This window comes from Macrobrachium rosenbergii, chromosome 25 (assembly GCF_040412425.1).
Source record: "Macrobrachium rosenbergii isolate ZJJX-2024 chromosome 25, ASM4041242v1, whole genome shotgun sequence".
Classification (NCBI taxonomy): Eukaryota; Metazoa; Arthropoda; class Malacostraca; order Decapoda; family Palaemonidae; genus Macrobrachium; species Macrobrachium rosenbergii.
Genome location: NC_089765.1, coordinates 17,276,321 through 17,291,320, shown reverse-complemented (window position 1 = coordinate 17,291,320; position 15,000 = coordinate 17,276,321). Strand labels below are relative to the sequence as shown.

Below are 15,000 nucleotides of genomic sequence, written 5' to 3'. Positions count from 1 at the left end.
CGTTCATATTCTCTTTCTTCCATCTTACTTTCCACCCCTCTCCTAACAATTGTATCATAGTGCAGCTACCAGAATTTCCTCCTGTTATACCTTAAAACCTTTCCGACTGTTGTCCTTTCGGCGCTGAATGACCTCATAGGTCCCAGTGCTTAGCCTTGGGCCTGAATTTCATATTCTATCTTAACTGCCATTAAAGAAATAGTACAAGAAACTTCAATATTGTATTTCATTTTTACTCTCAGCTGAAACCTCTGTCATCCTGCGGCCTGATTTACTTCTGATCTCGATTGAGACCGAAATCTGGTTAGGGAAATTGGATGCTAAAATCAGGTTCGGGCAGAGCGATGGATTCTCCTTCTTAATCTCATCTAACGTTATGTATATGTGTTATGTAATTCTTCTTCTTTTATCGTTTCTTCAAATATCTTTCTAATGTTTAGGTTGAAATATTCCGATTATGATAATCAGGTCGTAACATTCCGGGTTTATGATCGATCGAGAAGCTGTTTCTAAAACACCGAGTATTTTTGTCGAAGGAAATATATACATATGCATACATACATGCATACATTCATATATATATATGTATAATAAATATATATATATATATATATATATATATATATATATATATATATATATATATGAGTATATATATATATATGTATATATATATTATATGTATAACTAAAATTAATTCTTTCCTTAAAGTCTCAATTTGATAGTTGGGATGAAATTTGCTTTGTGTGAAGGAGAGAGAGAGAGAGAGAGAGAGAGAGAGAGAGAGAGCTGAAATCTGATTTTAGGGATTAGTGGATTCAATTCTGTGTCAAAAGTAAAATTTTTTCTCCTATGAATTTATCTTATAGATTTAATTTTTGTTTGGTTTTCTTTTCTTTTTCAACTAACCTTTTCCTTCATCTGAAGAATTTCAGTCAACTTTGTGGAATTGCAAATTGATTCAACAAAAGTATTCGATGCTATTTAATGTCTAACAGTCATTCACTATCCTGCTAATGCACCAAACCAAATAATTAACCTCAGGTATAACATGACAGAATGCAAAGAAAATTTGAATGTTGCTAATTAATACATTTTTGTTGCAATTTGCTGTGACCTTTCTCTGCTTGGACCGTTTCATTAATATCCTTCTATCTTAATTACGTTTATATTTACGGGTCTTGCAGATGATATTATTAAATCATGCTAATAAATTTCATAACTAATTATGAGTTATGCTTCACAACTCTTTGTTTCCTTATTATCACTCAGCAAAGCTAATGTTAAGAGTTATACTTCACAACTCCTTATTTCGTTAATTCCACCTAAAAAATCTCCTAAAGGTTTTCTTTACTATATAAGCCATCACAAAAACCAAATAAGTCCTGAAGACCAAACACTAACACACACACACACACACACACACACACACACACACAAACACACACACACAGACCGTCTTCTTGTCAAAACAGCCAAATTCCTTGCGGGCCTTACTCCATCTCATCTGGAAACCCTAATCCAGTTAACTCGGGGAAAGTAATCCTTGCTGTCCCAAAAAGTAGCATTTTCCAGTCACCAGTGGTTTATGACACCTCCAGACAGCAACGGGTTTTTCCCTTAATTGGCTTTTTTTTCCTTTTCTTTTTCCTTTTTTTTTTTTTTTTTGCTTGTGGTTGGGAGAGGTCTGGGTATGTGGTCTTTGGAGTCATATTTGTAGTTGGGGGCTATTTTTGGGTACGTTTTAGTAGGAAATTTGTAGTTATTGACGGTCGGGGCTTCAGTCTTCCAGTTCATAAAACGTAATTAAAATTTTTTTTTCTCTGTACTTGTGGGTATTTGTAGAGAAATTGTGCTTTGCGTATTTTATTTTATTTTTATTTTTCATCTATATATAACACTGCTAAGTATTCAAATGGGCTGGTGTTATAATTATAGTACTTTTGTTTACAAAGTTCGTAAATTTCCCATTTCCTTTCTGTTTTTAAACAATTCGTAAGGAAAATAACCGCAAAAAACACATATACCAAGACATGCGTTTTTTTGTTTAAAAGCTCCATTGCGCATGTTTAAATCTAAACGCATATTTAAGCTCACACTTAAACATAACATAAACAAATACTGTTTGTGCGTCTAGAACACTTGCAGATTACTGCAGAATCTGAAGAGGAACACAACATGGGAATTGCCGTAAATAAACACTCTGAAGTTTTTAGAATTCAGTAGCAAAATGTCCGCTTAATGAAAGCAGCGGATAAAGCACACAGAATAGCTAATCTCTGTGATTGAATATTTTATCAAAGCATATTGACCCTTAAACTAAGTAAACGTTCGTAAGTGCAACATTGTTTCTGCTTTCTTATTGAAGAGGTCTGTTATTGAATCATTTAAGTAAGGATTTACGTGTAAACAATGGCGAGGTCTCGATCTGAGGAGAGAGAGAGAGAGAGAGAGAGAGAGAGAGAGAGAGGCTGGTATTGGGAATTCACCAAAAACCTTAGTATTTGCTTGGTTATAGAAATGATTCATTAATGTATGTGTGTGTTTGTGTGTGTGTGTGTGTAGAGAGAGAGAGAGAGAGAGAGAGAGAGAGAGAGAGAGAGAGAGAGAGAGAGAGAGAGAGAGACTAGTATTGTGAATTCACCAAAACCTTAGTATTTACTTGATTATAGAAAAGGTTCATTATTGTATGTGTGAGAGAGAGAGAGAGAGAGAGAGAGAGAGAGAGAGAGAGAGAGAGAGAGAGAGAGAGAGAGAGAGAGAGAGAGAGAGAGAGAGAAAGGCTTTCACTGTCAATGCTTCATGAAAGCTTAGTATTTATGGTACAATAGAAATAGCTGATTAAGCTGTGAGTGTTTTTATGAATGAAGTGTTCTTAAGATATGACACAAAGAGAGAGAGAGAGAGAGAGAGAGAGAGAGAGAGAGAGAGAGAGAGAGAGAGAGAGAGAGAGAGAGAGTCGTAAAAGACTAATTAGGGAATAAAGTAGTAAGGACTCGTAATGGACTCTAGGGAAAGGATGTATAGGAAAAAAAAGACTAATTACTAGGAAATAAAAAAAAGAAAGAAAGAACAAGGAAATGATTGGAAAGCCTGATAAATCAAAGGAAAGGGAGACAGGTCATGTGAAGGAGATGAATTAGGGGTTACTGGAGTCAAACCAGTGATTATGGTACTTTCATCATAAAGCCACAAGTACCTTAATCAGCTATTTCTGTTATGCCATAAATACTAAGGTTTTCGTGAAGCTTCCACAATGACAGCTCCTTTCTCTCTCTCTCTCTCTCTCTCTCTCTCTCTCTCTCTCTCTCTCCTCTCTCCATACGTTAATGAACCGTTTCTATAATCAAGTAAATAATAAAGTTTTTGGTGAATTGTTCACAATACCACCAGCCTCTCTCTCTCTCTCTCTCTCTCTCTCTCTCTCTCTCTCTCTCTCTCTCTCTCTCTCCATACCTAGGGTTTCACTGTGTTGTTATAGAGAACTCCAAAAGCTTCCACAATGACAGTTCCTTTTTCTCTCTCTCTCTCTCTCTCTCTCTCTCTCTCTCTCTCTCTCTCTCTCTACACATACATTAATGAACCTTTTCTATAATCAAATAAATAATAAGGTTTTGGGTGAATTATTCGCAATACCAGCCTCTCTCTCTCTCTCTCTCTCTCTCTCTCTCTCTCTCTCTCTCTCTCTCTCTCTCTCTCTCTCTCTCTCTCCATACCTAGGGTTCCACTATGTTGTTATAGAGAACTCCAAAAGCAATATGGATATCGCCTTTACCTCAGTCGTAAACATCTGAAGCACTCAAATGAAATTTTCCATATTGAGATATATATTGTAAAATTAATATACTTTAGAATCAATATATTAAGTTCGAAAAGCTTACGAAGAGCAGGAAAAACAATGACAGAAGGACAAAAAGACAGATTATATTATTACGGTAACTTCGAAAATAATATCTCGTACATGTTTTTTGAATTGTCATGACACCATTATTGAAAAATGTTGACGGTATTTGTGATGATATGAAGCAGGAGAATTGCTATCACCAGCACGAAAAGAAAAAAGAAATGAATGCGATGAAATAACAGAAATTCTGTAATGCATTACATATCGTAATTTTCAACTTATTTAAATCGGAAAGAGCACTATAGAATTCGCTAGTGCATCGTGGATTTGATTTTAAATAAAGTTTTAGAAAAGAAATAAATGTAGATTAAAAAAAATAAATTACTAAGAATAATATCACTTGGCATTTCAATAAAGAATTCAGTGCTTTTATTTTGTAATATCCAGAGATTTTCTTTTCCACAACTTATTTAGATTATTTTTTATACGAGACCTGTATAAATAATTGGTTTCTCTTTTTCATTTTTTATTCCCTTGGAAGCTTTTTTTGTTACCTGAATATCTATTGAGTTTGAAGGATAACATTTATATTTCGTTTTACTTTAAAAATATAAAAAAAGAATTTGTTCCCTGTGACTTATCAGAGACCCAGTTCAAAGGTGCATTTTGTGTTATTAATGATTTTTTTATTTTTTTTAATGTTCGTCCGTAAAAGCACCTGCAGAGAGAGAGAGAGAGAGAGAGAGAGAGAGAGAGAGAGAGAGAGAGAGAGAGAGAGAGAGAGAGAGAGAGAGAGCATGTAAACACCATAACAATTTGAACAATGCAAACTCTCTAAGTCAAGATCAGAACAACTTGAATATTGGCGAAAGTTAGGCTTTAGTTAAGTTTTCATCACAAAACAACTCAGAATTAGTTCTAAGAGGAGACACAGCAATGGAAAGATAACAGTGGGAAGACACAGCAATGGGAAAATAATAGTGGGAAGACACAGCAATGGGAAGATAATAGTGGGAAGATAGAGCAATGGGAAGACACAGCAAAGGAAAGATAACAGTGGGAAGACACAGCAATGGGAAGGTAATAGTGGGAAGACACAGCAATGGAAAGATGACAGTGGGAAGACAAAGCAATGGGAAGATAATAGTGGGAAGATACAGCAGTGGGAAGACACAGCAGTGGGAAGACACAGCAATGGAAAAAGATGACAGTAGGGAGACACAGCAATAGGAAGATAATAGTGGGAAGATACAGCAATGCTAAGACACAGCATTGGAAAGATAACAGTGGGAAGACACAGCAATTCGAAGATACTAGTGGGAAGATACAGCAATGGGAAGACACAGCAATGGAAAGATAACATTGGGAGGACACAGCAATGGGAAGATAATAGTGGGAAGATACAGCAGTGGGAAGACACAGCAATGGGAAAACACAGCAGTGGGAAGACGCAGCAATGGGAGGACACAGCAGTGGGAAGACACTGGGCCTTAGAGTCATTGTATTTAACCATGTTACAAGATTTCATTCCTAAATCACGCAGACCAGAATAAACAAATGCGTAAAAGGAAAGTCAGAATTTTTAATTTTCATTTCCAATAATTACTTCCGAATCATTTGTCATTTTTTAGTCGCGTCCTGTTACGTAAACAGCTTCGTCAATTTCGAAACATGACATTGATCAAACATAGAAAAAAAACATAAAAAACTGGAAAAAAAAGACTATTTGTGTTTTCGCAAAAGACTTTTCTGTCTTGTATTTCTGAAATACGACATTAGGATTTTTTCTTTCATTGTTTTTTTATCCTGCCTCACATTTTCCTCTGCTAAGTTGCCCAAGTTTTGCTAATATACAATTTTGTGATTTTATTTTCGCTTTGCATTTTTCTTGACATCGAATGGTACATGAAGTAGAGAAGGCTAACTTAATGCAAGGAAAATCTAATAATAATTTTTTTTCACAAAAGATATTAAATACAAATGACTGATAAAATTATAAAAAAAATATATTAAAGTTTATGCTTAAAAAATATTGTAATAAAAATATATAATGCAATAGAACAAAATAATTATGCTGATCGAATTTCACTCACAAAATAAAATATGAATAGAAAAATAAATATTACAAATAAATAGATCATTATAAGTACTAATTATCTTTGGGGAAATAGGATTTACCTCTTTTGTATTGAATACTAACCGTAATATTTTCTAGATTAAATAATAATTTTTCAATGAAGTAAATAAAGATAAACTTATCAAATTTGAGTTAATGACAGGTTAATTAAGCTGATATAGGCCTCTGATATCTTTCATATAAAGAATCTTCCTTGCTGTTTGATGCGTTTGAACTGTGGCAGAGTGATGTTCATAAGCTTGGGTTTTAATAAATAATATTATTAAATATTATAGCAGTGTTGCTTCTCATTACTGAGGTCTGTAATAAAGCCATAAAAGATTTTTAAGGTTTCTTTTTTAAAAAATATATTTTATTTCTTGTAAGATATTCTAGGTTTTAATAACTAATGTTATTAAATATAATAAGAGTGTTGCTTCTCATTATTGAGGTCTATTATAAAAGATGTTTATGGCTTCTTATTTAAAAAAAAGATATTCCTTCTAAGATATTCTACTAATTACTAATATTATTAAATATTATAGGAGTGGCGCTTCTCATTATTGAGGTCTGTAATAAAATTATAAAAGATGTTTATGGTTTCTTATTTAAAAAAAAATATTTTATTCCCTCCTAAGATATTCTTTGAGTATTCTTTTTTTATTTATAGTGTATTTTCTCTCTCTTATTATGTCCATAACTGGTTTTTCTTGGTGACTTGTAAAATGAATTATTCATTTTCTATACCCAAACTACTTATTTTAATCTGTAAAATAATTTCATTTTTCATAATGAATTTTCCAGCTTTTCCTGATTATCTGTACAACCAATTATTAAATCTTTATATCCGAGCTACTTACTCTAATACGTGAAATGGTTTCATTTTTAATAACAATCCCATCTCTACTTTTGTCCTGTAACATGTGAACTACAGCGCTGATCTTCCAATTCGCCAAAAAAGAACAGAATGGAAAATGTTTTTGTGGAAGAGGTATTTTTTGAAATACTGCGCTGCTGTCGTGGAACGCCGTTATTTTTGTAGCTTTTTCTCTGCTTCTATTCGTTATCTTACAAATTGCTAGTTGTGTTACTCATATGGACTGCTGTTGTTTCTATGTTATATTCTTCTGTGTGTGTGTTCATATTAAATCTATTTATATATATATATATATATATATATATATATATATATATATATATATATATATATATATATATATATATATACCAGGTTTTTTCTGTCAACAGGGAAAGAGGAGTGTAATATACCTTTGAAAATGTATGTTAATTCTCCTAGCATTCCAGATTGGTAACTGGGCAACTAAGGAAAGATTAATGTATGAATGACATTTTTTTTTTATCAAGAATGCAAATTTTTCGATGCCAAGTTTTTCTGTTAACAGAGAAAGAGGAATATATATATATGTATATATATATATTTTATATACATAAATATATATATATATATTATATATTTTATATATATATATAGCTTTCAAAATTGGTAACTGGCAAGTAGGGAAAAGTTAATATAAAAATTTTTCTTAGGTTTTTTTTTTGCTGTTAGCAGAGAAAGAGGAGTATAATATACGTTGAAAATATATCTTTATTTCTCTTAGCTTTCAAAATTAGTAACTTGACAACTAAGGAAAGATTAATATAACAATTTTTCATAGAATTTTTTGTTTTTGTTTTGCTGTTAACAGAGAAAGAGTATAAGAGGAGTGTAATATACCTTTGAAAATAATCGTTATCCCTCACTGCTATTGAAACTGGTAACTAGACGACTAAGGAAAGATTAATATATAAATTTTTCATAGCAGTTTTTTTTCTTTCGCCTTGAAAATAATCGTTATTCCCCACGGCTATCAAAATTGGTAAATGGGCAATTAAGGAAAGATTGAACTATGAATTAAATTTTTTAAAGAAATAAACCATCACTCGAAGAGAAAAATAAACAACAATAAAAAAATCACGATGACGAACGCATATTTTGAATTCACAGATTTCAAGTAGTCACCAAAAGTCAGGCAGCGATGAATCATGTTATCGGAGGCGCATTTTGAAATGATGAGATATTGCACATTCGCTAAGTAGAACCAGAAATATAATTTGGGACATAGTGATGAGTTTTACTTTTTTTTTTTTTTTTTTTTGTAACTGATATACCTTTGTGCATTTACGAAGGAAATGATCGAGGTATTTCGATAATTCGGTAACAAGATACTTGAGAAACAATTTTATAAATATTAAAAGATATATACATACATACATATATATATATGTGTGTGTGTGTGTGTATGTATATATATTTATTATATATCTTGAAAGAAAAATTCAGAAATTCATAAAAAATATTCATAATAAATAAACGAAGTTGAACGTAAATTTACTCTCTCTCTCTCTCTCTCTCTCTCTCTCTCTCTCTCTCTCTCTCTCTCTCTCTCTCTCTCTCTCTCTCTCTCTCTCTCTCTCTCTTCCTTTCCCACCATTTCCGTATTTCAGCTGTAATATTTAGAAGCAACACGAATGCAGTTGCATGGATGCACAGTGATTATGCATTGAAAGCACTTAATTGCAACAGGCGTTTTCCCTATACGTTGCATTTATGTAGTTGGTCTGTGATTGGGTTTGCATATGCAGGATCTTGAATGATTTTGTGCTTGCGTGCAAGCGAATATGAACATGCAAGCATTTATTATGACTTATTATCTATCTGTCTGTATATGTATATATATATAATTATATTTGTATGTATATATATATATATATATATATATATATATATATATATATATATATATATATATATATATATATAGATATATATATATATATATATATATATATATATATATATATATATATATACATATATATATATATATATAAAGCAACAAATGTCTTTTATTACCGAACTCTCTATATTTTCGGCATAATTTACACCCAAGGGGAATGGTTAAATCGACTGTCTATCACTGTATCTAGACCAAAGGGCCCAGGTTCGATTCCTGACTGGGGCAGATGCACTTATCTGTTATGACTCCCCACCGGTGTAAGTTATTCCCTAGGGATAGTGAATGCGATATTAAGTGATATTTGTTTGTTAATATTTGCATATATATATATATATATATATATATATATATATATATATATATATATATATGTATGTATATATATATATATATATTATATATATATATATATATATATATATATATATATATATATATATATATATATATATATATGTATATGTATATATATATATATATATATATATATATATATATATATATATATATATATATATATATATATATATTTGTGTTTGTGTGTATGTGCATGTGGCCTTTGACACATACACGCGCAGATGCCACTTACATTTCCCTCCCAGTTAATTTATTCCAAAAAATTCTACGATTATAATAAGTAAAAAAAAAAAAAGAAAACATCATCTTGCAGACTGCTTCGAACAACAACATCGATGAATATTTCATGAACCCAGTGACTGCGTCAAGTGATGCTTTCGAAAGCAGAGTGACTGGGTCAAAGTTCATGTGCGTGCGAGTGTGTGTGTGCTTGTGTGCTTGTTTGCGTGCTTGCGTGTGCTTTCATCTGATAGCTTGTTGTACGCTTCAGTGACTCTCCTTTGCTGTTGCTCAACCGTGCGGACGTAACTTGTCGGAACTTTATTTCGTAGAAGAACCGGTGTTTATTTAGTCAACTTCTTGATAACTGCGCCTTAGTTTTCATGGCTGTGTCTGTTATATGTCTGTGTGCCTCAGTTCCTGAATATATATATATATATATATATATATATATATATATATATATATATATATATATATATATATATATATATATATATATGTAAATCTTTGTGAAAACTCATAATAATGTTCCTAGTCTTTTCAGTATCCCGTTTAGTTTAGTTCCCCATCCCTGTCTGTAATTTTCAGTGATGGGAAATAAACTGATTTGAAACTATCATCAATTTTATGAGACGATTTCTCAATGTGTCTTCGTCACATACCATTAAATACTTTACTTTTTTGAAGTTTGTTAAACTATTTGCTTTTTTTTAATTTCCTCCTTGGCTCGTTTATAATCCTTATTGTTTTAATATAAAGACGGTAATTACAGTGAAGAGTAATTAATATTTTTCGTTTTAACATGTAACATTATTTAAATTTTTTATAGACATTTTCCCTCATCAATTAAAAAAGTATAATAGTCTATATATAAGTTCCTTTTTGATAGATTATGATGATAAATGGTTTAGAATTAAATATTAAGTCCACACATTCCTTTATAGAATCTAATTACAGCTTATTCCTTTATCAGTCTTCCACATCTTACCTTCCATCTTTTTTATATTGTTATAACCCGTAATTACCAAACTCATTATCTCAGTTTTTCCTTCAGTAACTTGACGAAGTAACTCCATTCATAGATAACAGTCCTTGCATTTATTATTAATAATTATTATTGCAGATCATAAACGAAGAACCATCATATCCCACGGTGCGTCACTATTTAATATTCAATACCTCATGAAACACTCGCTCTTTTCTCCTCTTCCTCAAACACGCACGCGCTCTCACTCACTCACACCACCACCACCACCGGCTATGCCAGCTCTCTCTCCCGCAAGTGCCACAGGGATGCCTGCTAGCTGGCCACTGACAACTGGATCCGCCGTGCAACTTTTCCCCTCCGTCGAAGCTCCGCCCACTTTGCCCCCGCGCATGCGCGTGGGGCTATCACCTTTACAACCCTCCCCCTTCCCTCCTCCCCTACCCCTCGGTTTTCACCAGTAGGTTTCACACCTTCAAGGTGATGTAATGGCCCGTTTGCTGTTCGAGCGACGCCGCCTGGGCCCGTTTGCGTTCGATTACGCCGAGTGGGACATATTTCGGGGATGTCCTGCTGACCGCGTCCTAAGTGAATATCTCTTTTTTGTTATTTTTTTATCTTTAATTTAATAAGAAAAACCTTACCATTTTTTTCAAATGAATTTTAATGAAATAGGTCAATCTTTCTTCCTTATTTTAATGAAAAACTTAGCCCCTTTTTTCTTTAAATATGTGAGTATTTATTCATTTATTTTTTAAGAAAACTTACCACTTTTTTTCAAGCCTAAATAAACATCTATTCATTGTTTTTGAAGACAAGTAATAATATTATAGATAAGGTGGAAGATATATTATGGTCAGGACAATTTATGAGTTTGCTAAATCTCTCTCTCTCTCTCTCTCTCTCTCTCTCTCTCTCTCTCTCTCTCTCTCTCTCTCTCATTAAGTCTTTAGCTGAAACCTGTTATGGACAGAGTCAGCAGACTGCAATAAACCCAAGAGAGTTTCAAAGGGAAATCAGCCTGCACAGATAGATACAGTTTACAGGGAAAGGTGGTAAACAAATAGATTTGAGGAAAGAGAAAATATAACAAATAGAGATAGAGAGGATAATAGTTAATGCATAATCATTGCTTTTGAGAGTAACATACATTATTTAATCTATTTGTGACTTTCCATTTAAAACCCTTTTATCAGTTAGATCGAAATCTTGAGTCGATATGAACCACTAACGATTACAACAAGCATCTTTTTAATAAGCATGCCTGAGAAGAGGTTAGAATCTGGATCTTTGGGCCTGTTTCTGGTGAGAGAGAGAGAGAGAGAATTATATATATACATATATATACATATACATTAAGTTTCCTTTGTTGAACAGAAATCCATAATGATCTTAACTTAAAATCATTGTTGCTCTTCTAGTTAATTCTAAAGAAAACACTAAAAAGAAATCTATAGAAATTTCAGAATGACCGCTTTCGAAAAACTCAGAAACTATTTAGTGCAAAGTTCTCAAAAGAAAAACTTTTTTTATATTTAACTTTTTCATTACATATTCTGATGAATACCAAAATGTTATTCATGTAATTTCGTAAGGACTGGTATTCTGAGTGCGTTAGAATATATAGTTAATTATCATTTACTACAAATTGTTTTACACTTGTAACCTCCGTAGGGTATAGTGCCATCAGTGCAACTCACGCGGTGTACTGTTGGCGTTACTTAAGATTCTTTGCGGCGTCCCTTCGGCCACTAGCTGCAACCCCTTTCGTTTCTTTTACTATACCTCCCGTCATATTCTCTTTCTTCCATCTTACTTTCCTCAACCCCCTCATAACAATTGTTCCATGATGCCTGCTTTGAGGTTTTCCTCTTCTTACGCCTTTCAAACCTCTTTACTCTCAATTTCCCTTCTAGTGCTGAATGACCTCGTATGTCCCAGCGATTGTCCTTTGGCCATAATATTTTTTATTCCATTCCATTCCATTAACTATTCTCGTGACCACCAAAGAAAATGTGATTCAGGTAATTTCATAAGTGACTAGTATTCTGGGTTACTAAGAATGTACTGGTTTTCATACATGTGACACCAACGTGAATATGATAATTTTGGGGGGCCAAACGTAACAGATCAACACTTTCTATTATCTGTTGGAAATAAAAAAAAAAAATATTAAACTGTCGTTATCAAGCTGTCATTATTAGTATTGATAAGGAGGTGCTCGTCGTGAGAGACAAATAGGATTTATCTTAGGTTGCCGTATGATGTCATTTAATCTTTTGACACTTAGGAAGAGCTGATTTTTATATAACATTTCACGTTGGTTAAGAAGGCTATATATATATATATTATATATATATATATATATATATATATATATATATATATACGTATATATATATATATGCATATATATATATATATATATATATATATATATATATATATATATATATATATATATATACTGTATGTATGTATAAGATTTTCATTGCGTAGGAGCTATACAAATATTGATATAAATTCAAATGCACAATTCAATTAACAATATCGTATGAAGTTAGCAAGGAATGACTAGCTAAAAGAGCTACTTGCTACACCTATCATTCCTGGGAATTGTGGATGTTGCAAACAACGAGGTCCAACTGTCATGACAGGAATACTTATGATTTTAAACAGGCGTTTTACATTGCAGAATGAAATTATAACCTTTGTAAACACTTAACAAGACCTGAGAGTGCTGTCAGTTAACATATTAATATCATGGTTTACGCTTCAAAACCTTAAGGTACTTAGTACTGATAATATTTTGATTATTTCTGTTGAATATTATCTTTGAAAAGTTAAGATAGTATTAAGGGCTGAAAGATAACCCGGACAAAAGGGACACCAATAACTGAAACCGTCAATTTTCTCCACATGAAAATTTACCCAAAATTCATCTCATTTTTTTCTGTGGATTTGTTTTACGATTTTTTTTGAAAAGCCTAAAAGGTATCAGTAATTGTATTGACTCAATAAATTACTGCTGAAACTACCCTCTAAATCAGTAGCCTTCAAATTATTTTGTCAGTATGTTTTTAGAAATTTCTTACAGAAACAACGGAACGATTTGCGATGTGCCTCATTTTGATATAGGAAAGAGTAAGGTATATATGTATAGATTTTTATCTTTCTTTTCATTCCTTTTCTTAGAAACATTCCCTCATTTTTTTAAACATTCCCTCATTTTTTTCTTTCCAAATCATGCCAATTCCCTCAAGCCTTGCAGTTACTAATTTTCATCAGTTTTGTGTTTCGAATCCAGTAAGTTTAGCCTGACAGAATTGCAGTTCATTGAAAATAACAGAGTTGTCCAAGATCCCCGAAATAACTTTCTAATTTTACACACACATACACAATATATCTATCTATCTATCTGTATATATATATATATATATATATATATATATATATATATATATATATATATATATATTTATTTATTTATACATATATATATGTATATATATTCATATATATAATATATATGTATATACAAACAAATGTAAATATTACATATATCACATATATACTTCTTATCCATTCATCATATCAGCTTGTCCTAGCAAAAGATAGTATTTATGCTATTCATATTAAAATTTGTTTAAATTTTTTATGCATATTTACAATTTCACAACTGAGTGTATAATAAGTATATATTGCGTATAAAGATACTTACACAAAACTATGGACATATGGTAGATCCTTTTAAACGGTTAATTGACATAATTTGAAATCTAGAAATAGATACAGGTGGGAATATAAACCAGAGAGAGAGAGAGAGAGAGAGAGAGAGAGAGAGAGAGAGAGAGAGAGAGAGAGAGAGAGAAAGCACAAGTAAAAAAAAAAACACAGAAATTTAAAAATCTCAAGATACTCTATTCATATCAAAAGGAAGAACACGAAAAAGTATCAGCTCCTTTCCCGGAGAAAGCTAAAAAAAACGAAAAGAAAGCAAAAGACAGCGAAAACTCACATAAATAAGAATCCTGGGGAAGTTAGAAAGCAACTTCATTCGAAGTTTGCAAAGCAATTTTTCTTTCCATTTGAGCCTTGACCCCGAGGCTGCCTTTTGTTTGAGTTTAGTTTTCTTTTTGATTTGAATAATTTTGCTTTTCTTTGATGTTCCGCAACTGAAGGAAGGAAAGAAAGGTTGAGGAAAATAAAAAAAAAGGTAGTTGTTGTATCAGTGTAAAAGAGGTTAACCCTCTGCTAAGAGTTTTATTATATATATATATATATATATATATATATATATATAGTATATATATATATAGTATATATATATATATACTATATATATATATATATATATATATATATATATATATATATATATATATATATATATATATATATAGTATATATATATATACTATATATATATATACTATATATATATATATATATATATATATATATAGTATATATATATATATACTATATATATATATACTATATATATATATATATATATATATATATATATAGTATATATATATATACTATATATATATATATATATATATATATATATATATATATATAGTATATATATATATATACTATATATATATATATATATATATATATATATATATATATAGTATATATATATATAGTATATATATATATA

General features: G+C 31.2%; 1 protein-coding gene across 4 annotated transcripts in view; it reads right to left on the bottom strand.

The window, feature by feature from the left end:
- LOC136852388 (5-hydroxytryptamine receptor-like) overlaps positions 1–10,772 on the bottom strand; it is a 431,067-nt gene extending 420,295 nt beyond the window's left edge. Inside the window, exon 1 of one of the 4 annotated variants that reach the window (XM_067126979.1) lies at positions 10,517–10,772. The gene's annotated coding sequence lies outside the window, so the exon portion shown is untranslated. The other 3 variants (XM_067126980.1, XM_067126981.1, XM_067126982.1) reach the window with 3 other exon arrangements.
- Between the last annotated feature and the right edge of the window lie 4,228 nt (positions 10,773–15,000).